General features: G+C 46.5%; 1 protein-coding gene across 1 annotated transcript in view; it reads left to right on the forward strand.

The window, feature by feature from the left end:
• Positions 1-27096, forward strand: part of Ttll11 (tubulin tyrosine ligase like 11) — a 227083-nt gene that overhangs the window by 120980 nt on the left and 79007 nt on the right. The gene's annotated exons all lie outside the window — the stretch shown is intronic.

The raw sequence follows: 27096 nt of genomic DNA on the forward strand, positions 1-27096 counted from the left end.
TGAGCCTGGCTGTCTTCAAGTAGAATTATGGGCCATTTAGATTTCCCCCTCTGAGTTACCTTGTCTGCTTTCTCTGTCAATTCTGTCCTGTTTTCTTACAGTTGTGTTGACATGTTCTCTTCATCCTGGCTAAAAAGTGTCTGATGGCTGCTTGGACCATGGACAACAGCTATGGCTGTACTTTATAGTTTGCCTGCTGGCAAGTACAGGCCCTCAATTTATGTATTTTAACTTTGTGGGGGGACTTGCTTTTTAAAATAAATACTTTAGCTTTTAAAGATAGATAAATTTTAAAATATTTATTTTATGTGCTTTGGTGTGAGGGTGTCAGATCCTTTGGAACTGTAGTTGTGACAGTTGTGAGCTACCATGTGGTTGCTGGAATTGAACCCAGGTTCTCTGGAAGAGCAGCCAGTGCTCTTAACTATTGAACCATCTCTCTAGTCCCTTTTTAGTTTTGATGCAGGCAGTTCAGACTGACCTTGAATTCAATATGTAACCCAGATGGTCCCAAATATACAATCCTCCTGCCTCTACTTCCAAGTACTGGGATCATAGCTATACACTACTATTCCCAGCTTTTTAATGTAGCCTTACCACGTGTTTGCTAAGACTGACAGTTTTACCTTTCCTTTCTTTTTTATATTTATTTATTATTTTTCATTTTTTTGAAACAGGGTTTCTCTGTGTAGCCCTGGTTGTCCTGGAACTTTCTCTGTAGACCAGGCTGGCCTCAAACTCAAAGATCCACCTGCCTCTGCCTTCTAAGTGCTGTTAAAGGCATGAGCCACCATACCTGGCTCTTCCTTCTCTTTTAAAATATCATTTTATCCTCATGTTTACCATGATCATAACTTGAAAGGGGATCTTCTAGTATTTGCTGTTTCTAACTGTGCCAGCGTGACGTCGGCCATGGGTTCTGGCAGGACTCTATTGTCAGGTTATCATGTTTGCAATACTAGGATAAACATTCACATTTATAGATTTTATATATATATATATATATATATATATATATATATATATATATATATACACTCTACTGGATCTGTTTCTAGAGAGTACATCTTCGGTTCTCAAACCCTTAGGGTTTGGTTTATTCTCTTGAAAACTTTGTTTTTTTAAATATTCTTAGGTCAGGATTTTGTGTTTCACTTTGTCGTTATCTCAGGCATCTCTCTCTTCATGGTTTGTACTATACTCTTCAGCTTCCATTGGTTTGCACAGCCAAAGAGTCACTGAACATTTCGGATGCCACTGTTAGATGCCAATACAGTAGGGTGAAGAGAAGGAAAGGTTTAGGAGTCTGAAAAGTTATTGTTTGACAAACACTTTTCACACAATTAGTGCTACTGTCTTGAAAGCCCGTGAAGTCAGTGCTATGGGGATTGGTCAGGGCTCAGGGCTTGGGGTCACATGAACCTGGATTACAGTTCTGGCTCCATCAGTCACTGACCATGTCACTGTGAGGGAGTGCAAGGCCTCAGTTTATCCCCTAAAGCAGGACATCAACTGTGTGCCTCACAAAGTATATCGGACTGTATGTGGTATAAAATGCTTAGCACGGTATCCAGCATACAGTGGGGATCAATCAAATGGAGCTGTCATTAATTGCACCCATCTTTCCATTTGTTCCCATAATTGCTTTATGAGATAGATTATTGTTAGCATTTGACAGATGTTTCATGAGCATGTGGGAACATTTACTAAAATATTGTAAAAATGTTGCTTTTTATTAATATATGTAAAAGGGCTTTGATCGATGTCAAATACCATGCAGATGGAAGGTAATGTCGTTCTCCAGGATGGCTTAGGCCCAAATTGTTGTCTGCATTTGGAAGTGTCACTGCAGGAATTTAAAATCATGTATCACAAGAATCAGAGAAACAGCCTCCATGAAAGAGATGTGAGGAGACCAAAGGATGGATCAAAAAGATCGTTTAGCAGGAACATCTAGGCATTACTATATAAAACACCAAGGTCGTTGAGTGTCTACATGTGTGCGTGTGTGTCCATGTGCACGCCCCCAGGTGTGTGAATACATGTGGAGGTCAGAAGTCAAGCTCAGATGGTGTTATTCAGGCAGCATCCAACTCCCTGTTCTCCCTTTTTACAGACAGCATCCCCTGCTTGCCCAGAACTCACGAGGTAGGCTGACTAACCATAGAGCCTGAGAGACCCGCCTGCCTCCCCCTGCCCAGCACTAGGCTCACAAGTCTGTGCCATTTCCAACACTTGTTTTGTTTTGTTTGTTTGTTGAAACAAGGTCTCTACGTAACTCTGGCTGTCCTAGAATTTGGTAAGTAGACCAAGGAGGCCTCAAACTCACAAAGACCTGCCCCAGGCTCCCAAGTGCTGAAATTAAAGGCGTGCACCTCTGTTCCCAGCTAACTCTTTAAAATGTCCCTGCTGGGGATTGAGCTCAGGTGTCTCTGACTTATCAGGTCTCCATGCTGTAAGTCAAGCACTTCGCTGTCTGAGCTATTGTCCCATCCCCAAACAGTAAAATCTTAAGTGTGACCGTGTTTGACATGTTCGATTATAGATTATTTTTCTTTCAACTTCTCTGCCTATTCCAAGTTTCTCCTGTGTTCTGATCTGGCGAGGAAGTTGCACATAGGAAAGAGAGCTGGACATTGAGTCCCAGTAAACAGTATCTAGCAAAGCCCCAACTTCCAGCCACGTGCTGGGACTGGGGCCTTCAAAACTTGTCCTGACTCCTCTTGCCTCAAAATCCTACTTGATACACGTAGCCTTAGGGTCTTCCTCTGTCTGTCTTTGATGACTGAGTTAGAGTCTTTTAGCTTGCTGGAAGGACCTGCCTGGCTCTGCAGGCAGGGAGACCTAAAGGCATTGGCCACACCACCTTTTCTGTATATGGTCTGTTTATCTTTGACAGTCCTCAGGGTAGTCAAAGCCAGTCAAGGAGTCTCCACCAGAGCACATAGAAGTCACATAGAGGTCACATAGAGGCGGCCACAGCTCCTCCCTCCTGAGCCAGGTAGACTGCTCCGAGCTTCTCTCTCAGCTCTTCCAGGCACCTAAGCCAGAGCCAGCATCCTTTCCAGGTGAGCACTCTTTTCTGACCTTGGGAATTTATTGGTTCGTCATTCTCTCCTTCACCACGCCTTGCTAGGTACGCTACCATCTTCTCCAGCTTGGATAGCTCTGAGCAACTCATAACCTGCCTTCTTACCTGCTCCCACTTTCTTTTCTACTTTCCTGTCAGCAGCCAGTGCCTTTTTCCATTTTTGTGCACATGCCTGTGTGAGTGTGTGTGTGTGTGTGTGTGTGTGTGTGTGTGTGTGTGTGTGTATACGTGTGTGTACGTGTATCTGTGTGTAGGTACACATGCACCTGTGTGTGTGTTTACATGTGAAGGAACAGCATACATTTGGAATCATCCTTGATTGTTTTCACCTTACGCATTGAGTTAGAGTCTTTCAATCAAATGCAGAGCTCACCGATACGGCTAGCCTTGCTAGCCAGCTTGCTCTGGGGATCCCCTGTCTCTGACTTCTGAGGCTACCTGTGGGTCACTACTCCCACCTGGCATTGACTTGGGTTCTGGGAATCCAAACTCCAGTCCACATATATTCTCGGCAAATGCTTTAACCACTGAGCCTCCTCTTGAACTCGAGATGATCTTTTTCAAAACTCCATTCGAAATGGGATAACTGATGGCTTTTCAGTTCCCCTATAGAATGAAGATCAGACCAGGTCTAGTACCAGATAGGGTTTTACATTGTCTAGCTTATATCTTGGTTCTCAATCTGCAGTTCTTAGAGCCCCGGGCTTGCCCAAGATCTTGTCAGAGTATCTGTGAGGTGAAAACAGTTGTCATCAGCCCTACACTAAGAGACTTTTTACCCTTTTCATGGTACTGATGTTGGCCCAGCCACTGTAAACAGCGTGATAAGTAAAACCTCTGGCTAAGTGTCAGTTAAGGCGGTGACAGCAGGATCAGAGGAGCCCCAGCAGGGAACAGCCCTGGCCACCAAGCCTAATGATGTGAGTTCAGTCCCTGTGATGGAAGGAGAGAACACACTCTTAAAGTTGTCCTCTGACCTCTACACACACGGCACTTGTGTGCATGCACACACATACACAAATGCAATATTATTATTTAAAGATAGTAACCACAGACTGTACATAGTCTTTGTGGTTTTTGTGGTCATATGCCCTCTCACTGTGAGACTGGGATGTTTCCTGCTGGACTAGCAAGGCACCTTCTTTCACAATTTAAAACAAAGAGAGTGTCAGATTCACTCAAGACAGTCTTTGGTGAAACATTTTTTAAAAAATCAAAATAGGGAGCACTGGCTGCTCTTCCAGAGGTCCTGAGTTCAATTCCCAGCACCCAGATCATGGCTCACAACCATCTGATGCCCTCTTCTGACATGCAGGTGTACATGCAGATAGAACACTCTTACACATACATACATACATACATACATACATCTTAAAACATGTTTTCAAAATAAAAATTCAAGCCTCAGCCTTTGTTACACAGTTTCTGTTAGTGGCATTGGTAATATTGTGTGTGATAAATGGCCAAGTGACAATGGCTAAGGTCTTCTGTTGCTGTCCAAAGAAACACAGAAAGACCTTGTGTTTGTGTGAGTTGTTAATGACCACAACAAGAAGGACTCTTCTGACAAGAAAACTGGCAGGCAATCTGTTGTTTCAAAATGAAGAAGCAAGCTTCCCACTTCAAGGAAACCAGATTTGGAATCTTCGGGAAGCTTGTACCTCCCACTTGTCGACTTTTCGGTACTTAAAGAGTTTTTCTATTGAAGTCAGAGGTCACATAGAGGACCATGATGTCATGACTGTGTATGCTAGACGCACACATGGAAGATCTCCACAAATCAGTATCTTCCAAACGTCCAAACCATGACATTGCCACACTCCTCGGGGTAGAGGTTGGTCCAAGACAAGTGGTGGAGCCAGCCTCACCTCGCAGAGCGTTTGGTTTGTGAACACCACTCAGGTTCTGCTTTGCCTATCACCTAACAAGGCAGCCCCCGAGGAGACCTGGTGTATGCCAGGTTTTCATCATATAGTCCTTTCCAAACATTATAGCACACTGAACGTAGAAACAGGCAGGAGGCTCTGACTATCCCCCACCCCTCTGGAGTGTGTAAGGTGCACACGCATGTATGCATGTGTGTGGAGGTCAGAGATCAACTCTAGGTACTGCTCCTCATGCCCCATCCAGCTTGTCTTTTGAGACAGGGTCTCTCGCTGACCCAGGCCTTGCTTTAGGCTAGATAGGCTGAGCACTAAGCTACAGGGATCCGCCTACCCTGGCCTCCCTAGCGCTGGGATGGGAAGCTGCTCCATTAAATTGTAGGCTATTTTAACGTGGGTTCTGGAGGTTGGATTCAAGTTCTCGCGGTCGCAGGGTAAACGTTTTACCAACTGAGTTCCCTCCAGCTTCCCCAAACATCTTTTTATAAAGTCATTACGAAGATTTGCAAATGTGCATCTTTTGCAGTTTCTTACAAAAATGGGATTTTCATGAACATGTTTGCTTTCATTACTGTCTTACTGACTTATCGTTAGTAATGTATTGCTGGAAGAATTTGTATGCTTTTAAGCGTTCTGTCTCACTTTGTGTTATGGAAACTGATTGGTTTGGGAGTATGAGGGAGTTCCGAGTGCACAGCCCTTGAGAGTCACTGGTCTGAGCTCCAGCCTCCCCCCACGTCACTCTTAACATTCCCAGATGTCCCCTAATCCCTTCTGTCTGTCCCACAGTCACTTTCCTCAGCCTGACTGCCCTGTGCTTCAAGGCTTCTTCACATGTAGTTTCTCATACCAAGAATGGGCACCCTGACCCCAGCCCTCCCCTTCCCTCCTGGGCTGTCTCTCTCCAGTGCAGCTTGAGAAGGCTTCTCCTTGCCAGCGTCTACCCAGCGTGCTTTCTTCCCCCGCCCCATAGGCTCCATGTCAATGTGTTTCCTAATGATGTCTACCTTCAGATTGAAACTCTCATTATGTCCTTCCTTTACCATCTCCCCTCTGCATCTACCTCACAAGCGCCTCCTCGGCCGCCCGCTGTATCATATTAATCACCACCTGTCTGAGAGAAGAGAGAGGAAAAGCTAACCGACATTTTCGGTGTGAGAGCAGTCAGTTTTCGGTCTTTTCCCTGAGTAAGAGGGTCATATACCTCTTTACAGGTGCTGGGATAATTTAGTCACTGTTGTTAGGGTTTTTTTTTCCCTCCCAAGCCCAGGAAGGAAAGCATCTGCTGTTGTCATTAATGAGGCCAATTTCCCTGTCTCTCGTAGCTGGAAGCCCTGCCGTGTGTGGTTGTTCTGCACGCCTAGCCACTCCTCTCATTTTCTCAGTACAGCATCTCGTCCTTTAGCCCTTATGTAGACTTGGCCCTCGCCTAAGCTCGGGATCAGTGGGAATCAGCTGTATCCTTTGATTTTCCTTTGCAAAGAAAAAAAAAGTGAGTTGTCTAGATGTCTCACCCTGCCGTTGTTCGGTAAAAGGCGTGATAGGATTCTCTTATTGGAACCGTTAAGAAAGAGATCAGGCTACCTGCGCCCTTTGTTGAAGAGGTCTGGTTGTGAAGCATATCCTGATGCAAATGAGCCGGAGCCTCTGCTCCTCTCTGGACCTGGTTTTCCCTCTGTCAGATGAACAGGTTCTAGAGATTAAACTCCAGGTTGCTCTTGGTGCAGAGGAGGGACACGTGATGGGAAACACACCAGGGTCTTCTCGACAAAGAACAAAGTGCCTTAGATACCCTAAAGCGTGTACGAAATGATATCCACTCTGCACTTGTGCATATTCACTTACATACACATGTGCGTGTGCATGAATACTCTAGACTGCCCGCCTTGTGCCAGGACCCTTCTGATCCTGGGATGTGGTGGCATCAGATGAGGAAGAACAGTACCCATCAACTCTAAAGAGCTCACAGGCTTGCGATGGAGCTACATAGCATGTGTGACTAGCCAGGCTCCAACGCTCCTCCCGGAGGGTACTATCCTGAAGGAGAGACAGAATTCGATGTCCTGATGCTTAGGGCAGGAACTGAGGAATGGGTACCAATTAGGAGTGGTGACAGTGTCCAGCTGAGAAACTTGAGGAAGCCTCTTGGAAAGTCATGATTTAGCCAAGGCTAGTGCCATATGCCTGACATCCCAACACTCAGGAGGTGGAGGCAGGAAGACTGTAAAATATGCTGGAGTATGGGCTACACACTGAGACCCTGTTTTATAGATAGGGGAGAGAGATGGGGGCAAGCTGTATAGCTCTATGACAAATACTGCAAAAATCCAGAGAGGAGAGAAATCAAATCGCCCTAACCTCGATAAGGAGGGGTTCTGAGAGAAAGAGAGACAGAGAGGGAGAGAGAGACAGAGAGGGAGACAGAGAGGGAGAAGGAGACAGAGAGGGAGAGGGAGACAGAGAGGGAGAGGGAGACAGAGAGGGAGAGGGAGACAGAGAGGGAGAGGGAGACAGAGAGGGAGACAGAGGATCCATTGTACACACTAAAACTTTTTGTTTTAGACTCTGGAGTCCCCTAGAATCATGCAGCTAACCCAGGGTGAGCAGGAGGTCTGAGGCTGCAGCAGGTCCCTCCCACAGGGTCCTTGCAACGTTATTACATAGATGCAAGCTCCCAACGTTCAACTACCCTGTCTCAGCGGGTCTGTGGGCATATCAGGTCTATGTGAAACAGCGATCTGGAAGGCAGGGGGAGACGGTTGGGCTTAAGAAACTTAAAAACATATCACTCCCCTTCAAATAAGAAGCTCAGTCAAGCGACTTGTTTTAATTTTTCAGCCCTGCGGCCTCCTTAGCAGTCTATCTGGAAGAGGTCTGCATACACACCAGGGCTTCAGAGGACGCTGGGCCGTCTGGGCCATCAGCGTTTGCCCAGGGCATGTTAGATCATTACCAAGCACTCACAGTGTCTGACAAATGGGAGAGTGGGAGAGCTGCCGCTCAGGCAATTTCGCAGTGAATGGCTGAGCCAGGTGGAGTGGGCAGATAGGCAGCCTGACTGGACAGGGGAAGCTAATACTAATCATTAGGTCTTTGAACCTTACCATGTTCCCAATTAATGGGCGAATAAAGTGAACCGAGTAATTAGATGGATTCCAACCCACTGGCTGTGCTTCCCTGCTTGAGTGCCTCCCACCTCTTTACCTCTCAAGGCAGAGAGAGCAGCGACTCCAACTCTGCTGCACAGAGAGCGAGCGAGCGAGTGGTGTGGGCTTAGGATACTCATACCATTAATAACTGCCAGCCACTGAACGTAAAAAGGGCACTCAGGATGAGGCCAAGCTCAGTGCTAGGATGTTGGCGTTTGAACAGTGGTAACATGCCGGCTCCTTCTTAGAGACACAAAGGTTGGGATGAAGGAAGCATGAAGCACACCACCAGGACCACCTGGTTGGGTGGCTGGCCTGGGACAGAAGCCACCCTGGGGCTTTCCTTCTTAGGCCAGGACTCTTCCCAGCTGACTGGCCCAGGAGAACTAGGCGACCTTCACAGGCTACTCATAGGAACTCACTGATGTGAAATCAAATTTAAAGACTTTTTACCAGCCAGCAAATGTTGCCATTTGATGGTGTGTTATAAGCTGTGGGGCATGGTTTTAGTATTTATGTGGCTGAGAGAACACTAGTTTACATCCGTGCTTTCTTCAGAACGATCCCTTCTGGTGCTTCCCTCCAATCGTGTGATCGAAGCTGAGCTTCTGGAGGCCGAGCCTTGAAGGTTCAAGGCCTTTCTTTCTCCCTGGGGGGCTTTGTGTGTTTGAACCCATAATCTACACAAATTCTGGAACCCTGTGCAGTGGGAGCTTCACTCTAGTGTAGCTGAGAGTGAGGCTCACTTCATTTTACCCCCACCTCCATCCAGCTTACTCTACAGCCAGGCCTCCCCTGGGTCTCAGTCTCCTCAGAGAGCAATTACCTGAGTCACTCTTAAGGGACTCTCCTGACTCTCAGACTTCTGTGACCTTCTGTTTATTGACTTCTTGTGTTTATTCTCCATAAATGAAATCCTATTGGATGGTCAGAACACATGTCACTGATGAACAAAATTTAAGTCTGGTCACTTAAAATCAGAATTCTTTTTCTACAGACGTGCACAGCTTTATTTTCTGAACTTCCGTGCTTACTGGGTGATTGGGGTTCTTTATTTTGATCATCTTTCCAAGGACGAGTGATTCAGACTCAGTCTTCCACATAATCAGGGTGGCCCTGTGACCAGTCTAGAGACACCTCTAGTCACAGGGCAGAGTATGTGCCTTCAGCATTGCTGTCTCTTTTCCTCACTCGGGTGGTATGTGTGTGTTCTGGCCTTCGTGCCTTTTTGTCATCTCTTAGCCTAGAGTCCAGTTCAGGCTGCAGGCAAGCATGAGTGCAGGGAACAAGAGAGCAGAGCCTTGCACCAGTGTCCCTGATGGGCGTCACCAGTCTTACTTAGCATGCTGACTACCCCTGGGCCACAAGCTGCCCATGTCCCCAGCCCTCCTGGAATAACACATCAACTTTTCTGGAGATTCCACATGGCTACAGGGCTTCTGGACTCACTTCATGTTCGAGGAGCCTGCTTTGGTAAGTTGAAACTGTCTTGGCCCGAAAGGATCTACTTACTGTAAATAAAGGTAGTATCTAATAAGGCAAAGAGATTTTTTTTCCCAAATGAGAAGAAATGAGGCATTTTATGTTAATGTGACAAATATATGTTGTCTGCATATAAAATTTAATAAGAGATTTAACACAAGATTTTAAGAGACTCGGTTCTGTGTGTGTGGTACGGTATGTACATGGTAGCCGTAGGCTGACTTCAGCTCTTTTTCATGATCACTGTCCACTTTACTTTTTGAGATAAGTTGTCTCAGTGAACCCAGAGCTCATGGATTTAGCTAGGTGGGCTGGGTAGTAGACTCGGGGACCCTTCTGTCCTCCTCCCTCGCAGCACGTGGTTACAGGTACATGCCACCATGGATAGTCGACATGTTTACATAGCAAGCACCTTACCAACCAAGCTATCCCAAGCCGATGTTTGTGATTTTGACTGTGGTCTCCTGGGAATGTTCAAACCTGTTCTTGCATAGTCTAAATATAAAAAAGTTTTATACCCCGATAAAACTATGTCTGTCGATTATCAGGTTTTCCCAGAAGTAGTTTCCCTTGTCAGGGAGAAACTGACTGAGAAATTATTCAGATCAGATTTCTTGATCTATCTGGACCACAGACCTCACATTCTGCCTCCCGGCTCTGCTCTCTCCCATCATCTACTGTGGTGCTTTAGAAGTGAGGCTAGTGGGAACCTCATCAGGCTCACGGTAGTGAGGCCCTGGGGCATTGCTTTTGGCAGAGAGCGCTCATCTCCTGAAGCTCCTCGACTGGTGTCTTAAGAGCACTGATGGTTTTAGACCACGGGCCCCAAAGGAAGACCCATTCTCAGTCAGTTACTGAGATCACGTCTCACCGCCTGTAGCCTCATGTGGTCTGTGTCGTGGTGCCAAAGGATAGCCCAGCCATCAGCCTGCACAGCCATCTATTCAGAATGCTCTTTGGACCTCTTTTCTGTTCAGCTCACTCTGTCAGTGCCTGCGCTGGGCAGCATCACCCAGGGTCTTCCCCACCCTCCCTTCAAAATATGTCCCATTTCTCTGTATTCCTGTAGAACATGATGTTTTGGTTTTTGTTTTATCAGTTTATTTCTTTTTTTCACCTTCCTGGGTGCAAAGAAAATGGACTTCATGCATCTCTAGATCTCTTTATCCGAGAGCGCCTGCATCGTAGTGAGAACTCTATCAAAGCGTTTTCTCAGATTCCCTGGCTCAAAACACAGGATTACAAAGTTCAGAGGGAGGCGGTTTATAGAGAATCGTAGTGCTGATATTTGTTGAACAAAAATGGTAAGCATGCCTGTCAAGTTCCAGGGGGACATGGAAACCTGGGAGATGGTGGCCGTAATACAAGAGGCATCTATCTATCCACCGTCCACAGAGCTCAGCCTGTGCCCTGAGCCAGACCTGCACCGTAAACACTCCTTCCGTCACTTTTCACCACAGAGCTGTCAGGGAAGGTACTTGGTGGGCAAGGAGGCAGTCCTAGCTCTGTGTGACCATTAGCTCTGTCAACTTGACATAATCTAGAGCTTCCTTGAGTGGGAAGACTCAGTGACGGTTTGTCCAGATTTGGTTGGCCTGTGGGCACATACTTTGAGTATGCTGACAAAGGTGGTAAGATGTGACCACTGTGGGTGGGGCCATCCTCTAAGCAAGGGATTCCAAACTATGTAAGAGTAGAGAAATACACCTGAGTATACGTGTGTATGCATTCCTGTTCTTGATTATGGCTTTAGCATGGATAGTTCCTTCAGTCTCTGCCACTGTGCCTGCCCTACCACGATGGACTGTAGCCTCGAACCATGAGCAGGAATAAACACCCTCCCTCTTACGTTGCTTTTGTTAGGATATTTTTATTATAGCAATAGCCAATGAGCCTAAAAACCTCCAAGGCAGTGAATGGTATTAGGAGGTAGAGCCTTGGGAGTGAGCATACCAGGAGAGCAGAGCCTTACAAAGGGGGGGAGTCTCTCACAAAAGGGATCCAGAGTCCCTGCTCTCCTGAGCAATCTGCAACCAGACTCTGCCAGCTCCCTTGGATTTCCAGTGTGTGCTGGCAGTAAGCAGCTCAGGCTGTGACTCTCCATTATAGCAGCACAAGCTGACTACACACCACTGAGTCAGGAAGCTCCTAGCTAGGCTTCTCTAAACCCAGGGCTCTTGCTTCAGCCTTGAGGAGAAAGAGTTACTGAGGCAGCACAGTGACTGCCTGGGGGAGAGAGAGAGCTCTGCTTGCTGAGAGAGGCTTAGCTTACAGCCATTCTTAAAGCCACCAACTCACTAGGAGATTGGCAGCGACCTCAGATCACCTCCACCCACTGCTTGTGCTACAGGGATGCTAAGAGCTCCATTTCAGAAGGCTGTGGTACCTTGCTGGAGCATCCTAGGGAACAAAGAATTAATGAACATGGATCAACCCTTAGTAAACCATGTGGTGTGGAACAAAAGGAGAGAGGAGCTGCTTTCAAATTCTAAATGAATCTGGGTACCAGCCCTCAGCAAGCCCAGCGGAGGGAGCTGCAGATCTCCTGCATGGGCTCTGTCTGTTGGGTGGCATTATGAACAGCACAGAGCAATGACTCCCCAGGGATACTCCTGGCCCTAAGCCCCAAACCAGTGCTCTGGAGAAGCCAAGCCTCTTGACATATAAAATCCATGGCTACTTCCTGGCAGGCACATATAAAGAGGAACTTCAAAGTACATGTCAGGATCCTCATCTAGCTCCACAGATTCAAACACCCCGTAAGAGACAGATAACCCCAGAGACCTCACACAGGTAAACTGGGATCTTTGTGAGAAGAACACAGCACCTGGGAGAGATTGATGGGACAGGATCTTCATACAAAGTGAGAAAGGAGAAAAAAATGAATGCTTCATCTTCTAAAGAGCTGCCTATGCCTTTCATCCTGAGATTAAGGCTTTTGTGCCCCCCCCCCATTGCTGCTCTTGATCAAAGTATTGCGTGGGAGTAGGACAGTGGAGGCCATCTATCCATCCGTCCATCTGTCTGTGCATCCATCCATACTACAAACCTGTCCAGGCTCTGGATTAGGCTCTGTGAACAGCAAGATTTAAAGGTTGAATACTGGCTACTAGCAGGGTGATTTAAGAGTTGACATGGAAACCTGTCATGGGGAACCTGGAAAGGAAGCCTTTCACCCTCAGAGTGTCCGAGGGCTTTCCTGAAGAAGAGATCCATATATTTGAAGACTAGGTATGTGTAAGAGAAAGAGAAGAAAGGCATAATACCCAGAACAGGAGACAGCAGGAGAAAGGTCCAGAGTCACTCACAGGCTTGATGGATCTAGAGAAGAGGGGGTATGTGGCTAAGCACAGCCGGAAGGCTGCCAAGCCACAGGGGTCAGGCAAGCAGAGGACTTGATCACCTAGCCTGGGATCATCAGTACACTCTGAGGAGGTGTGCTAGTGCCCATGTGACAGCTTTGTTAGTCACCTTTGCTGGTGTATTAGTACCCTAGTCCCTAACTGGGTGGGGGGACACACACCCCTTCCATTTGCCACGCACCTCAGACTTCCTGTCAGAAATGGCCCAGAGGAAAATTGACCTGAGATCCTGGCAGTGTTAGAGGTCTATAAAAAAGCCATTCAGAGGAGAAATGAAGAGTAAGGCAAGCATTCTTTCATATCCCTCCTGGAGCTGACCTGTTCTCTTCGCGGCCATGAGAGAAAATTCCCATAAGGCCGTACAGTTGGATTCAAATAGCAAAGAAACAAAAATCAATATTTTTGCAATTCACCATATAGAACCTCCTATACCCTAACCTGCTTATGGACACCTTGGGGAGCTCCCATTCCCTTACAACGATTGGCTGTGACGAAGACCTAAGATGTCTCTCATAAGCTGGAGGAAATCTCTGGAACAAATTTTGGATGATAAAAGTAGCTGGACTCTACAATTTTCCTCAGGTTTAAAAAAAGAAGGGGAAAAAAAAAACGAACAAACAAACCATGCCTGTTATCCCCACAGGTATTTCTGCAGGAAATTGCCTGGGTCTGTTTTTTTTTTTTCTCTCTCCTCTCTCTGGAAGTGCCCAATTTCACTCTGACCTCCACATTTTTCACCAGGGCTCCCCAAGAGCCATCCCACCCCCGCCCACCATGCCTCCAGTTCATTTCCAGACTCATGTTCTTCAGCCTCAGAACTCTCAGCTGCCCCTTTCGCCCTCGTGACTCTGCAGAAGCCTTTCCGTTTTCTTCCATGAGCCTCCCTCTTAACATCTCCTAAATCTTCACTTGCATTGTAATAAAAGCAAACCAACCATCACGTAGCTGGCAGTAGACGGGTCTCCAGAAGCAAAGCCCTGCTGCACTCCCCATCACTGTGCAGGGCAACGTAGCCGTGGGATGGGAAGGACATAAGACCTTACCTGAAGGTCAACGTTATCTCTGTATACTAAGTGCTAAGTCTGGGGTGAGAGAGAGCTGCCAGCTGCTGCATGCAAACTGCCAGTACCTTCACTAGCAACAAAGGAGTGTCAGTCTTTAGAATGAAAGCTCAAGTGTTTCCCCTGGAGACCAGAGCTGTGGTGTGGTGTCAGTAAGAAAGTTCAGGCTACAGGCAAGCTTGAGACCGGGGTGGCCCTGTAAGCCCTTAGGAGCAGATCAGACTGTATTTTGATAAAACCTCAGTTTCTACACCTATGACATGAAGCATGTAATACCTTGGGCCTTTGGGAGCATCAAAATGTACCTGGAACAATAATGCCCAGTTAAAGAATTTATTTTTTTAAGGTGGAGGCTTATGTAGACCAAGCTAGTTTTGAACTTGTTATATAGCTGAAGAAAACCTTGAATTTCTGATCCTCCTGCCTCTACGTCCTGAGGGCTGGGATTACACATGTGCATCACCATACTTGACTTACATGGTGCTGAGACTAGGACCCAGGGCTTCATGCATGTCAGGCCAGCATCCCCCAGCTGGGTGACGTGCCAAGCCTAAGGACATCTTAGGGAACACTGACTCCACCTGTTGGGGGAAAATTACTTTAGGAGTTTGGGAATAAACCAGAAAAGTAGTTTGTTCTGCTTTAATTACAATGTCAATGCTTAAAAACAAAACAAAACTGAGTTTTAGAAATTATAAAAGGTTCCTGCTAGTGTTCACCTTTCCACCTGTAAATGGGGCTTCAGCATTATCTCACAGTGCACAGGCTATTGTTAATTCTACTGGCCTTCGGTGGCTTCACTGCATAAACGTCATCCCACACTGCTCGCTCTACTGTGCTCCTGTGCTTCAGTCACCGGAAAGCATCCTCAGGCTCTGTCAAACAGTCATTTAACCCCATTGTCAGATGCGTTTGAAGGGCTCAGTTACGCTCTTCTCTAAATAGAGCAGAGCTATGGAATCACTGAATCACGAAGGTGGATGTCTCCAAAGCTCCTGGTGCGAGTGCTACCCTACACTTGCAAAGAACTGTAGCTGCTGGTTACCATGGCTGCCACCAACCAGGAATGTCTGGTCCTGGAGTGTGGATGTCCTGTGTAAAGCTAGTTGTCAGTTTAGTGTGTGTCAGCTAATGTGTCAGCATGTAGGTCTTTGACTATAATGAGGCTGGCCATGTTTCCATGTGGCCTTTTATGTTTGTTGCCTGTATTTTACTTTGTGGGATTTGGAACATAGATGTTTATACCCCTTGTTCATTAACCCTTAGGATTTGTGTGAGCATGGGTGCTTATGAGGAGGCCAGGAGAGGGTGTTGGATGCCTGCTTTCACTCTCCATATTATTCCTTTGAGCCAGGGTCTCTCACTGGACCTGGAACAGGCTGCTGACTGCCAAACACCACCGGCAATCCTCCTATCTCTGTCCCCCAACTCCCCAGCACTGGGGTTACAGAAGCATGTGCAGCTGTGCCCATTTTTCACATGGGTGCAGGGAATTTGAACTGGGGTCCTCACACTTGTATATCAACTGCTAGTTCCCACTGACCCATCTCTCCAGTCCCACACTTAGGATTTTGAGGTTTGATAAACATACACAGCCAGAGAAAAAGAAGGGGTCTTTTTTTTACTGACTGAGGGGGAGGGGTGCAGACAACTGGAAAGTCAGTCAGGGTACTCCTCAGGAGCCTTTAACCCCAAGGCCAGATCGCTCCTGAGGTGGTTGGCAGTCCAAAGCTGCCTAAGTTGATTGCACAAAGTTGATAACCCTCATCCCCCAAGGAACCCCCCACCACCACCACGGACTCTAGTGAGACATGTAGCATTGAAAATCCAATGGGGAGAAATGAGCTAGAGAGAGGCTTGGCTGTTAAGAGCACTCGATGCTCTTGCAAAGAACCTTAGATCAGTTCCCAGCACCAGTGGACGCTCACACATCCCTGGAACTCCAGGCCAGGGATCTAGCGCCCTCTTCTGGGGTCCATGGGCACCAGCGCACATATACACATAAGAAAAAATAAAATAAATCTTAAAGAAAAAGAATGCACCAGTGGCATTGGAGGCGGTGCAGGCCCCAGGCAGGGGTGACCAGCATAAATACACACGGACACACCCACGATTGTGCTGGAACCACATGCTTACGTTACATCCAGACTCTCAGTCAAGTGAGGCCTAAGAGAGATTGAGTCCTGGAGGGCAGAAGCACTAGCTGGAGGAACCTAAGGGACTAGTAGGTAGAGCTCCCCAGTTGTGCCTCCTGGGCAGGCTCCAGCTTGAAGAGTCAATTCCTCAAACTCCAGCAGCTGAAGCTGAACCTGAAAGATGTTACCTCTTTAACCCCGATGACTCCCTGAACACCCCATCGGCATCTCCTATCCAGTTCTCAGCTCTTCCTTTCCCACCAGAGGAGGCCACCATAACCAGTTCAACCAGCTCAAGTTCAGAGCACCTCTGCTCCCTCTCCCACAGGCCTCCGACATCCCCTCTGCAGGGCTTCCACGCTTTCCCAGCCTGGCTCTCCCTTCCCCTCACTTCCTAATGGAAGTGACTCACAGCTCGTGGTTCCTAAAGCTGAAGTTCTCAGGGTACTGAAAAAAGCACACAAGTAAATCAGCAGGTGCCAGAGCGGCTCCTAAGGGGGACTTGGGAGCTGGGAGGGGGGTTGGGCATTACTGAAATTTAATTTACGAACCAGCTGTGCTTCTAAAAGAGTGTGTAAATCTGTCCAGAGGTGATTGAAAAGCGAATGGGAGGGGGTGTTACTTAGAAGACCCCCATAGTGAGCTCTTTTGTAAAACAAATTTTAGCGAGCTCCCAGGTCTGCTGATGTGCGAGCCTCTGTAACCCTCTTCCTCCCTTCAATCTAAGCAGATTAACAAGTACCCTTTGAACTTCATCACACCTCTGTGTACCGCCTGGACTAAAAATAGATCCTGGTACAGGAAGAAAAAAAAAAGGCATGAAATCCACATTTGTGGATTCAGGGAAAGACGAAAGCGGCTCACAGGGAATTAAACTTCACTCCCTGAAAGGAACAGCGAGTAACCTCTTCCCTTGCCTCCACCAGCTGGAGCCTTCCTCCCCTATCAGCCTGTAAATACTTGAAGGCTTCACAACAAATTAGCCCCTCTTAATTTATCCTCCGGTAAATCCTTCTGTTAACACAGATTAGTGTTATTAATGAAAGGTTATTAGAGATATGTGGGCAGATGTCACAGCAGTTGGGAAGCTTAAGGACACACTCAGGGTCTGTGGGTCAGCAGGTGGCTTTCCTCTACTGCCTAGGCAGAGGGGGCCACGGAAGTAAGGATGCCTTCTGTGTGAGGAACCCCTCTCCTGCTGAGGCAGGATAAGGGAAATTATGGGGCATGGCCAATGAAGGGACCCCTCATCCTGGAGTCTGGCTGAAGCCTCAAGCATTCCAGAACAACCAGTAGCATTTTCTGAAGGCCTTCCTCCTCTGTGGTAGCAAGCTGCGAGGATCTCACCAGATAGCCGTTTACAGTAAGAGGACTCATCCTAGCCACCCCATGCAAGACCTGCTTTATCCCTTGTATCATAAGCCCTGTTCAGGGAGCCTCTGGAGCCAGCTTCAAATCTCAGTTATTTGAGAGGGCTAGGGTAGGAAAAGGAGTTTCTTAGCACCCCTTGGGACGTCACCCAGGAGTCATGAAAATGACATTATCTCTACTACTGAGGCAGTCAATTGTTGCTTTCCTTTGAGAAACCTGTGCTCTCTGCCAAGTCTTAGTTCCCAAAAGCTTCTCTTTCTTAACTCCCGTGCACACATATATAAATCCATGCATTTCGTAAATTACAACTCCACTTTATACTGGCTTGTTCTGAAATTCTTTTCTGTATCAGAGGCAAGGAGCTGGTTCACCTGAGTCTAAGTCCCTAAAAGACTAAAGGAACCCCTGGGCTGCTGTGGATGACAGCTGGGTCTCTGCCCTTGCTACCACTGACATCAACGTTCATTTCTGGGATTCCTGTCACACACCAGGCTGAAGTGGCCATGCTGGGCGTTATACGTTTGGGAGCCTCCGTCTTCTCTAGATTTGAAAGTTTCCAGTGGGAAATCCTGACCTGTTCATTTATTGCCTTCTTTAGACTGAAGGTACAAATCCAGTTAGATATCATTCCTTGAGAAAAGGATATAAACTCTACCTTTGGTTTCCATGACTACCTAAAAAGTAATTGATTGATTGATTGATTGATTCTACATCTGTAAGACAGACAAGCTGCCTGGTGTTATTCATCCTGATTTCCTGGGAGGATACAGGGTTCACTAGCTTGACATCATGGGATTGAGGCAGCTTATCCGAGCTTTGCTTTTACGTGTCATTAAGCTACTGGCCTTCTTGTCTTTGCTCTGGGGCAGGGTCTCCAACAGCAGGAGTCATGTAAGGAGCATAGATTTTAAACTCACTCCTCCCTGTAGAGAACCTTAGCACAGTCCCTGGCACATAGAATATCAAAATACTGCCTCTCACAGGGCCATTGCCCTTGCTGTCCATTTAGTGCCGATGTTAGGATGCCACCAGGGACATCTGGTGTAACAGTATGAACTGTCTCAGCCCAAGTCGCCTCACTTCTCTCAGTTGTGAGAAGCTGAGCTTTGTGAGCAGCTGCTACATCTTCTGAGTTGTAGCATCTGGAGACCGGGAAACTGACTTTTTTTTCCTCTTTCCTTTGACTTTTCCGGAAGCCTGCAGCCAGATGTGTGCTGCCTAACCCTATCAACAGTGCAGACCCAGCACACATTGGTCTCTTGTGTACTCAAGCCATCCTCAACCCTACTCCTCCTTCTTCCCCTCCCCACTCTTCCTTATCCCTCATCCCGAGCATTTTATGCTGCCCCTCCCCCACCCCATCACTTGTTCACCATCTGCTTTCTGCCATCTACCGCTGCTTTATTTATCATCGCTGTCACCTGTCATCTATCATACAGATCTGTGTGTAAGACACTCATGTTCTTTCTCACAACGAAAATGTATGCTTCTTTTTTTTTTTTTAATATTTTAAGGCATTTGAAATTCTCATCCTCATCTCTGAAGTTGCTTAGTGCTGATCTTGTTAGAAACTACAAAGATGGTGGACACTTAATTCTGTAATTAAGTGAGCCTCCTCTTCTCCATCCTTTAGCCTCATCTTTGTAAATTATTGGGTTTGCATTGGGATTGGACACCCGTTCACAGAGAAAGGCACCCAAGCAATAGGTGTAGCTCAGCAAGCTGTCACAGAGAGGCCAGACTGAGGACGAGATGTACAACATTTCGAGTATCTCAAAGGTCTCCAAATGTCCTCGGCGCACCGCGATGCCGCCTCCTCGCTGGCAACTGCTCTCCTGAGTCCTACCCTCACAGGGTATTTTCACCTGGTCTTTGAGCTTCGTAGGCCAACACCTTTGTGCAGTGCTCACCATGTTCCTTGGTGTCCGGCCTCTCTCAGTAGTACTTGGTGATGTCCATCATCACTGGAGAGTTTAGCAGCCGTTCATTCGTTTTTCACCACTACATGGAATTGAGTTCATCTTGTGAGCGTTGCCCCATGCTGGCACTGATGGCTGCTGTTTCTTTCAGTATCTGGCTATTATTTTCTGTTGTTTGGGGGGGCCCAAGATAAGTAATAGAAGAAATACTTCTATTTCTTCTATTAAATGCAGCCAGGTCCATACCCGAACTGGGCTGCTACAGAGTGAGTTCTAGGACACCCAGACCTACACAGAGAAATCCTGTCTTGAAAAAACAAAAAGAGACCTTATATTCATTTTTATCCTTAATTTGTGTTCATTTTCTAGGTGATATGATCATTCTCTCTCTCTCCTCTCTCTCTCTCTGATAGAGTAAGCAAGTAAGCAGAACAGAAAGCTGGCCGCTGTGATGACACTGGCGTACAGTCCAGCTTCATGATGTGCAGTGATGATGTCTCATGTCTGTCAATCTTACTGGGTCCTAAAGGGAGCTGTGTTTATTATGGTTAAGGTTAACTCGTGACATGCCGTGGAAAATACCTGCCTGACCAGATATGCAAATGACTCTTGTTACTGTGGAAAAAGCATTTCTGGATGAGTTTAAATACTTTTGGCCACAGATAATGGATTCAGCATAAAGTTTTTAAGGGGATGGCCTCTCTCCCACAAAGTTGTGCAAAGCTAAAGTAGTCAGGGAGCCCAGCGGGTGGATGACATCATCTTACCTGCAAGTTCCTCCCACCCTGGCGTCCCCTCCATCCTCGGCACAGTGGCTTTGGTCTTAGTCACAGACAGGCTGCAGTGATGGCTGCAGATGTGGTATCCCTAGACTGAAGCATCTCAAGGCCGATAGGCCACAGATGAGTGTCTCCCCGTGTATAAGTCAATTATGTTAATATTAAACAGTCTTGATGTATAATACTAAGTGAGGTCGCCCAACTTCAGAAAGAAAAAAAAGAATCACATGTCCTCTCCCAGATGCGGGTCCTAGCCTATGACGTGTACACACGTATGCAAATGGGTGCAGTATAACACATAAAAGGGGCAACGAGGAAGGATGATATTGCGTGACAAGGGAGGGGGCAGTGCCGGTGAGGGACACGCAAGTGTTGAAGGAAGGTATGAAGCAGCCGTGTTTCTAGTTTTAACCCTGTCATGGCAGTCTTGGTGTGTGTGTGGCGGGGTGGGGCTTGTTGGGTAAGTGCACAAAACTATAACTGATAGTGAGAGTGGGAGCCCTGAGTGAGGCTCCATGGCCTCGGAATGGCCGTTCTAACCGTGGACAAGTCCATCAAGATGTATATAGTCTTTGGGTCTGCTAGGTGTTAGTTGGAATGGTTGTGTTTATCTAGTTGTGTGGCATTTGTTTTTGTTTTTGTTTTTTTATAAGTTCTTTATGATAAAGTGATTTTTATTTAAAAAAAAAATAAAATAATTAGCATTTTTTTAAAAAATACTGTCCTTAAAGAGTAAAGATGGAGTCAGGTATGGTAGTGGTGTACACTCATAATCCCAGCACTTGGGAGGCACAAGCAGGGGCATCATTCATTCAAGTACATCCTAGATTACATGAGACCTTTTCTCATTTAAAAAATGAAGATAAAAAGAGCAAAGATACTTTAATAGGTTTTCCAACACATCACACTATCCAGTTTTGGGTCAAAGTCCCAAACATAAATTAGAATTGCCAGTAAGATTGGATCTACAGCAACCTGTTCCTGAGCAAGTCTGGGCTGTGGTCAGTCTCTCCCTGAAGCACACATCTTTGAAAAAGGAGCATGCAACCTGGATGAATTTGAGTTCTCCAGGCAAAGGAAAGGGATCAGAATGAGCTATCAGTCACGTCTACAGCCACTCCCTAACCTTAATGTGAAGTCATCCTTGGTCTCCAAGAGACGATGCTGGGGTAGTGGGTGGAAAAGATGCTGGGGTACCAGGTAAAGTGGATTTGTTTGAATAAATTAATAAGAATCTTAACTGAAGATCTGGTGCTATAAGATTTTTTTCCAACCACCTGACTGTCACAAGCTGCAAGTCAAACCTTGATGTGTTAGCCATCCTGAGGGCTCTAATAAGCTCAAGGTCCCTTGGGCAAGGGGTACCATACTTCTATGCTCTTTTCCCCAACTCTTCTAAGGCTCAGTTCAGAAAATGCCTGCTCTGAAAACCTGGTCAGGATCCCAGAACCAATATGAATTTTGTTTGTTGGCTTTGCTGTGCATAGTTAACCACTGCATACCAAAGCTGTCTTCATTTACTGCCTTATTTGAAAATATTATAAAAATAGTAGGCTTCTTCATCATGAATTATGCTAATGATTTACCCACTGTAGTTGTTCTGTTTGTTGTTTGTTTTGAGATGGGTCTCATGTTCCAGGCTGTTCTCTAACTTGCTCCTGCCCTTGAGCCTCGAAGTCCCTGACTCTCCTCACACTGGGACTACCAGTGCGTGGGCTTACCTGGTGTACGTGGTGCCAGGGCTCAGACTCTGGGCCTCCTCAGCCAGGCAGGCACTCTGTCACCTGAGCATCACATTAGCCCTGCAGTTTACGTATGTCATCCCAGCCCCCACTTCCCAGTGAATGCCCACCGTCACTGCTTGCTTGCTGCTTCCCAAGCCTTTTACTTTAGTACTTAAACCTGCAAAGACACGCAGGAACTCTCTCTTTACTGAATGATGTGTCTGTCGTTCTCAGACTCGAGCTTTATGTTCTCCAGGACAGTCGAGGCATGTCTTCACCTGAGCAGATCCAGAGCTGGCCTCGGCTCCTTCTCTGGCCTGTTTGCTATCCCAGTGTAAGGACTTCTCTTTCTCTTCCATAACCAAACCCCTGACTACGGGAATGTCAGTAAGTTCCACTGTCCCACATTTTGTGCATGCTGCCAGGAAGGCCCTGGTGCCTACCCATCTGCAGCTAGATCCTTAGAGTAAGAGTGCTGGGGCAAAGAATAGGCGATTTTAAATTTGGATAGCTACTGCCAAAATTTATGAGGGTATTTGGGGCTAGCTTTGTGGGCTTTATAAATAATAAAATGTGAAAATACACACACACACACATATGTATACACACACATACATATACATACACACACAGAGAGAGAGAGATACACACACAGGAGCTAACACAAAGAAAGTTGCCAACGTTTTATGCCTCCATGTAATGATAATTCCTAAACACTAATTATCACTAATTAAATGTGAAATTGGGACTTTGATGTGTCAAAATATCTGTGATTTCACATGATTAAAATTGTCAGCATGGTTTCATAAAGACATGGTCTCCATATGTTCACCCCAGCACACACACACACAGGCACACACACACCTTTTGTGTTTCTCACTCCACTGTGGTGTGTGAACATTTAGCCGCATGTGTGGTGCAGCCTGTCCTGTGCCTCCGCCAGCAGCCGTCTGCTCTGTGACTGAGAGTAAGGGATCGTTTGCAGGAAGATTGACGCGTTAGAGAGGAAATGAGTCACACGTTCTGTTTCAGGTCCCTTGTATGATGGAGCCACTATGGGGATGATGTGTTAGTCATGAGCTTGTCACTATAATAGAATAGTTGAAGAGACAAGTTAAGAATTTATTTGGCTCGTGGTCTCAGAGGTCTCAGTAAGTGATTGGCTAGCTCCATTCTTTTAGACCTACGACAAGGCAGAAACATTATGGAAGAAGGGCGTGAGGAGAGAAAAAGCTACTCACTTTATTGTGACCGTGAAGCAAAGAGACAGCCATTGCAACATGAAATTTAACTATAGACAATGCTTAAATATACATGGCTGTGTTCCGATGAAACCTTACTTACCAAAGCACATGACAACGTGGTTTGATCCATTATTATGGGAGGAAGAACAAAAGCAGATTGCCTTGGGATCAATACTAGCTTTGGTGCTTAGAAGCCGCATCTCCAAGGCGAGCTATTTCAGCCTTTTGAGGCTTTGTTTCCCAAAATGTAAAGCAGGATAGTAATTGCTCCCTCCAGACTTGTGAGAGCTGGCTGAGAAGGTGCGAGCAAGTGGAAGCATCTAGGAGTGCAGACACGCACAGGTATGGGAGGGGTTTGGGAATAGCTAGCTTTAATGCCAGGCCTAGACCCTGCAGCCCAACTTCCTTTCCACAGCCCCATCCAGGGAATAACACGGAAGAGCAGGAGGCAGGCTGCTGAAGGAGCGGCAGCATGAGATGCTCGGGACTTTGATTTGGTATCAGCACAAGCACTGGGCAGAGACATGATACCGTCCCTGGTCCTCCTTGCACAGCCTTCGGGTGTCAATTCAGCAGCGTCCTGGTTTCAATACATCCATCACTAGCAGCTCACGGCATCCAGAAACACAGTCTGAGACAGATGTTCAGTCTGTCTGGGGATTAGAGATACCCTCTTCCATTAAGCATAAATTAACTTAATCACCAGGTATGAAAGATAAGCAACACAAACAAACAGCATTCCCTGAAGCTTTCATTAAAATTAAAATTCTATTTAAAATTTAGCTTGTATTTTCTAGGATTCAAACCCCTTCAAAGAGATAGTGTCTGCTGTAAGTTTTCTCTGACAAGTGGCAGAAATGAGTGTGCAGGAGACAGTGGTAGACTGTGGGATTTGGCTTTACCTCCTGGTCCTCTTACCAACTGAGGGATCTGGACAGTTTACAGAAACAATTTGGTCATCCAGGTCTGATCCTTAAGCACTTCCACCACTTGTCAGACTGGTCCAGGAAAACAGAACTCAGAGGCAAGATTCCCAGAGTCTCACTGCTGGGACCCACATTGTGATGAGCACAATGAAAAATAAGAAAGAGGAAAAAACACCCACCATCAATCATCAGGAGCCTTGGAAGGCAAGCTTCCCCTGCTTCTGCTCATTTGTCTGGGCTGATAGGATGAGTGCAGAATGGGCGACCGGTCAAAGTTCAATGTAGTCTTTATCAAACATTACCAGAGACACACATGGAAGGAATTCAGCCAAGTCTGCAAGGCACGGTAGGAAGACTGTGGAAGGCAGAGACAGCTAGCCGCAAACCCTGGGTCTTTATTTTGTTTTCTGCCTGTAATCCTGGGCAAATCTTATTAATTTCTCTGAGCCTCAGATCCCTAGTTTCCCAAATAAAGAAACTAACTCCTAGTGAGAGGGACAGGAAGAGAATCTGGAGGGCTGAGCATCTCTTGGTGTATGCAAACATCCCTGGATGGCATGACCTGAAGTTTTCTGGATGATTCTTCTGTGAGTCTCAGAGTCTGGTACCACATGCCCCTAGACCAGACATGTCTCTTACAGAAGGAAATCCCATTGTTTGTTTTGACTGAGCTGTAGAGCTGAGGGGAACCTAGGGGTAAAGTTGAGAACACAGGGTCCTACTGCCATACACCAATTAGAACCTATCTTTTGGTTTAAAAACCTGCTTTCCTACTCATTACAAAATACAGCCCCATGTGACTATTTCAGGATCTCCACCAACTCCCGAACACACTCTTCAGAAATACCAAGAGGCTCCAGCCAGAGTTTTATTTGGTAGTTTGCCTTTTTTCCTATTGTAAAGTTGCCTCGTTAATCAAAACAATGATTACATCTGAGACATTCGAAGATGTTTAGTCTCTTTCCTATGTAGCCTAAAACATGCTCATTTATAAGGGAAAATAATTAGAATACTTATGAGGCAAGCATTATTTAAGAAAAGGGTGGTGGATAGAAAAGATGCTTTCCTCAATCATTTCTAATTGTCTTGACAGCTAAGTGTCACTCTCTCCAGGAACCTTCATTCCTTTGTGGTCAGGACAAATGTGTGCTAAAGAAAGTGGCTGGGGCTGGTCTCTCATCTGAAGTCACAGTGAAGGCAGCACCACTTTCTGAACTGCTACACTCAGCTGACAGGAAGCTGTGAAGGCTCTGGAAAGTTCTAAAGCCTCTACAACATGCAGGGTGGCAGAATGTTACAGCGCAGAAGTGTTTGGAAGCTCGCCGTTGATAAGCCCCAGGGAGAGCTAAATACCAGATGTACCCAACAAGAGAAAGCCGTGATACAAGAGGCTTACCAAATTGCATTTGCAGAAACCAAATAGCTAAGTGTTGTCCCCTGACTGCTACCCCTGCCCCAGGACACCTGCTATGAGTGAAGTTCAGCACCTGCAAAGCACAGACACCATGTGGTTCTGATTTTGTATCTGAAATTTCTATTGTGTAGGCAACATAGCCAGCCCACTCTGAGGCCTTGCACGCACATGGAAAGAATCCTGTCTGTATGGCTTACCGTACAGTTCCACTCATAGTCTCTCTTAGGAAATCTCATTGGTTGTTGGGCTGGCAGCAAAGGACTCTGGAGTGCTGCTAGTGGTCATGGCTAGCAACCAGGACCTGACATGTCTCTTCCTCTCTTCTCACTGCCCTAGGCACCAGTGCATCACAGAGCAATCCCCAACTGGCTTGAATGAGCAATCATTCAAGTGGGTATGATCACACAAACCGGGTATGGTCATATATCCCTGGGACCTCACACTCTAGGATGAGGCACGACCTAGAGCTTAGTGTTTGGAACCATCTCGGGCTGTACTTTAGATCAACCTCCGAGCCTGCCATCCTGGGAGCATCCCTTACACAGAACTCCTGTCTTGGATGACCTAGCAGGGCTAGTCCAGAGGACCCAGCTCTTTGGCTCTGATCCTCTCATTTCCTATGGTTCTGGGAAAGTCCCTTCCCCACATTGGGATTCTTTTTTTCTTTTTAGACCTCAAAAGACAGTTGGGTCTAAGCAATTTCTATAGCACCTTCCAACAGTCAACTGCAGATCCATGAACGCTATCGGTTTGGTCAAGACTGGCTCTTAGCATCATGGTGAGCCTTTGATTGTTAGAGACCCTTGAGAGCCTTTGGGTTTTCTGTTTTTAAATGATTTTGTGTGTAAGTGTCTAAACATCTTTACTTATTAGATTTATTCATTCCATGAGTTTGTTACTCTCTCCTTCCCAGCCTTTCCCTTCCATTCTTCCTCCCCTTCTCCCTTCCCTGACCCTTCTTTCAGAGGTTTCCCATGCAATCCAGGCTGGGCTCCATCCCACCCTCAACACCCATCTTCTCAGCACTGGGAGGCCACCACACCCATCTTGAAGTTTTTTTGTCTGAATGACAATTCCACAACCTGCAACCCGGTTTGGGACTGGTCTCTGTCCGTCAGTGTCTTCGAAGAGCGTGAGACTTTTCCAGTGGTTATTTTCTGCTTACTTCTTTGCTTTCTTGTTAGTAGATGTTCCTTCCTTCTCTGCAAATCATGTGCCCGTGACATCCCATCCCCCCTTTCTAATTTTCAGTGTATCCCTCACTAATGCATCGATCTGAAAGCCAATTCAGCACACTTAGTAGAAGTGTGGTCAAGTGAGTGTGTGTGGGGGTGGTGAGAGGCTCTTGGTGGCCCTTGTTCCCATGTGGACATTGATCTTAGTGGGTGACCTTCCATGTCTGGACTCTCTCTGGCTTCCTGGTTCTTCAGATTGTTCCACACAGAAGGGTATGGGGGGTTCTTAGGCACAGGAGTTCTGAGACAAACTATGTCTCTGCTCTTGTGGGGTTTACAGTGTCTGCCGGGACCCTCCTCTCTGTTCCCATTGCTCTTCCA

Source organism: Grammomys surdaster, unplaced genomic scaffold (genome assembly GCF_004785775.1).
Source record: "Grammomys surdaster isolate TR1022 unplaced genomic scaffold, NIH_TR_1.0 126035, whole genome shotgun sequence".
In the NCBI taxonomy this organism is placed as follows: Eukaryota; Metazoa; Chordata; class Mammalia; order Rodentia; family Muridae; genus Grammomys; species Grammomys surdaster.